The 3,265-nt window shown below is 36.9% G+C and overlaps 1 long non-coding RNA gene across 1 annotated transcript; it reads left to right on the forward strand.

The window, feature by feature from the left end:
- The first annotated feature begins 1,029 nt into the window (after positions 1 to 1,029).
- On the forward strand, positions 1,030 to 2,365 carry LOC113321765. Its single transcript, XR_003346873.1, has 3 exons — positions 1,030 to 1,076; positions 2,138 to 2,208; positions 2,289 to 2,365. It is a non-coding gene; the product is annotated as an uncharacterized LOC113321765 (long non-coding RNA).
- Positions 2,366 to 3,265: the final 900 nt, after the last annotated feature.

Raw genomic sequence — 3,265 nt, forward strand, 5'->3', positions numbered from 1 at the left:
CATATAGGGTACCCCTTAACTAGAGTCTTTGGATGGGTATAAATTGATGGCCCCTAAATTCTTTTGAGTGGCCCCTAAAAACGCGAGGTAATTAAAAGTGAGCCTCAGTGACGGGGAATAACTTGAATGAGTTTGTTATGATGGGCATAACTTGAAAAGTTGAAACTACGCCCAGTCATACTTGCAAGAAAATTTGGCATAATTAGCTATTCTTATTATGCTATATATGGCTCTTCCGGTCTTCCGAGTGCGGTTCATATAAAAGTCAAATTTGCCTTTTCCATCACTTATTATCATTCTCAAGTTCCTTCTCCAATTTGATTTGTCGGAATATATACGAACAATAAGCAAATGTATTATCCGAACTTGTCTTTTCCATGATTAGTACTTACTCAAGAACAAGTGAGTCAGGAACGTAGTAATCAAATGGGAATTTAAATAAATGCCCACGTTTTTTTCTTTATGTATTTAATGCCCATACCGTTAGGAGTTCCGTCCAAGTCCAATATGTTAATAAAATGTAGTTTACTTGGTCAATTTCTCACCATTTGAGATGAGAAAATGGTGCGCACAATTACTGAATTACCCATTATTCTAGGCCTTTGATTATCATCCCCTACCGTCCGTCTTCGAGTGAGAAAGGAAAAGCTTTCTCTTGGTTGTCTCTAGAGCTGGCAATCCGAGCCAAAACCCGCGGGTTGGCCCGTCCCGTGAAGACCCGCACCCGTCCCGGATCGTAACTAAACAAGACGGGCGCGGGTTGTATAATTAGTGGCTTGTGAAGAAACGGGTTGGCCCGTCCCGTCCCGTGAAACCCGCGGGTAACCCGGCTCAGTTCACTAGGCCGCGTGTCACACAAACACAATGACACGAAAACCACTAAAAACGAAAACCCTCCACCAGAAAAAGAAAAGAAAAACTCTCTAACCCTGCAACTCAGAAGCAATCTCTCGATCTCTAAATCTCTCAAAAGATAACCCATAATCAGAAAACCCTAACTCAGAAGCAATCTCTCAATCTATTCAGCATAAACTCAAAGGATTAATCTCTCGAACTCAATCAGATCTCACCAAGGGGTAAGAATCTCTCATACTCTCAAATCTTAAAAATAATTTTTGTTCCAGTTTTCTGTTTTAGGGATTGTATAATTTTGGGGTTTGTTTTTCCTCTCATAAATGTTTAGAACTTTAGATCTTAACATGCAACTTAAGTTTTGTTGTTTATATGATGAAATTTATATTGGGTCCTGTTTAATTTTGGGGATTTTTGATTTTAGATCTTTAATTTTGGTCTTTAATTTTGGTCTTTGATTTTCATGATGATTTTCATCATAATTTTGGTCTTTTTGATGATTTTGTCTCTGTAGCTCATTTATGCAAATCAACTCATTTGTTAACATGCTTTGATTGATGATAAGTACGCACAAATCAACTGAATTTTATTTCTTTGGTTGATGATAAGTATTTGAAATGATTTCTATTCATCTCATTTGTCGATATCCGAAATCCATGTTTAAATTGCATATGCATACACACAGAGAGATGTCAGTATTTCTTATGTGGATTTGAATTTTTAAAAATCCTGCAGATAATTTGAAATGCACATGAACTGTTTGAAACTATTTCTGGTGGAAATAATGTTCCTGGACTAGTTTAGAGGAGTCCCGTCTCATTTCTAATTCCGTCCAGTTTTCTGTTTTGTGGCATAAATTAAGCCTTGTATGGTTTTACCCTCTCATAGTGTATGCATGACATATCTCCTATTTTACATGATTGTTTGTTGTTATGTGGATTTATGATTGATTTTGACTTCCATAGTCAGAATTAGATAAACTACTTATGCATATTGTGTATAAGTTGGATATTGTAAACCAGAAAGAGTGTCAATCGACGTACAGAGAACTGAAACCATGAAATATGTCTTGTCATTAATTATAATGTCTGCAAAAGAGAGCCAGACCCAAAGAGTAGTGACTGAGATGCTATATGGGTTTGAAGATTTCCTTTTTATTATTCACATGCTTTATTTAGTATTTGAAATAATAATAATATGCACAAGAGTTCATGTTCTGGATATGAAATGATGGTTTTGTGTTAGCTTTTGAGCCACATTGATAATTGAATTCTGTTTTTGCAAGGCATAACTGCAATAATGAAGACTAGCAAGGAAGCAGTAAAGAAGAAGCCGGTCAAGCAGTTGGAAATAAAGGTTAAGACTTGTCATCTCAATTGCAGTGTAAAGAAATTTCCGTATAGCTTCTCATTTTAACTAAGTTATGGTTGTTGCAGATGAAAAACAAAGAGAAGACTGATGAAGCATCCCTGATAAATAACAAGTCCAAAACTGATAATGCTGAAGCAGCTGAAGTGCTGAACCATCTTCTAATATAATTGCAAAGTAGTTTAGTTTTGCAATTTTGAGTTTTTGAATCGAAATCAAATGAATTAGATGAAATGATGAATGTTAAATTAAGTACTTAGGTTGGGAATGGGCTTTAGATAGCCTGAATGTGGCCGGAAATAGCCCAAAAATCGATTTCTGACGAGTTGACTCAACAAAAACCAGCTAACCCGTGAGCTCCCGTGAACCCGCAGCTTTACTCGGGACGGGCGCGGGTTGGAGAAATGACCACCCGTGAAGAAAATTTCAACCCACAAGCTTAGGCTTGTATTAACCCGTGCCCGACCCGCCCGTTTGCCAGCTCTAGTTGTCTCCGTCTCTCTCCCAACACAGTTTCACCAGTTTTGAAATCTCTCGTGTCCACTTACAAGGAAAAACTTTGAAGCATTCACATAGAATTTAGTGGTTAGGACAAAGAAAAGAAGGAATAAAAGTCTTTTATTAAAAGGTATAGCTTAGTAGGAGATTTGAGTGGTTCATGGATTTTGGATTTGAGTGGTATATGAATGTTTTTTTACAGTGATTTTTGGTGTCAAATGGATCGAATAAGAACTGTTAAGAGATTTTGAAGGAGTGGGAAAGATGGGTTTATGCTAATCGGAATTTGCAAGGACGTTTGAACTATAAAGTCAGCCGAAATCACCGTCAAATACTCTTGATCATTGCAAAACGACGCATGGATCACTTGCAGCGTTTCATCTGTTGAAACAAAATTCCGCAAATTTCAGAACATGATTTGGGTTCAATTTTGAAATTAGGGTGAGCAGGATATGATGGATTCAATATAGGGGAGAACTCGATTTGGGTTTCTTTTTTTTCGATGAATTTTGTGTTGTTGCTGGATCTTAATTCCAATCTCTAATCT

This window comes from Papaver somniferum, chromosome 11 (genome assembly GCF_003573695.1).
Source record: "Papaver somniferum cultivar HN1 chromosome 11, ASM357369v1, whole genome shotgun sequence".
In the NCBI taxonomy this organism is placed as follows: Eukaryota; Viridiplantae; Streptophyta; class Magnoliopsida; order Ranunculales; family Papaveraceae; genus Papaver; species Papaver somniferum.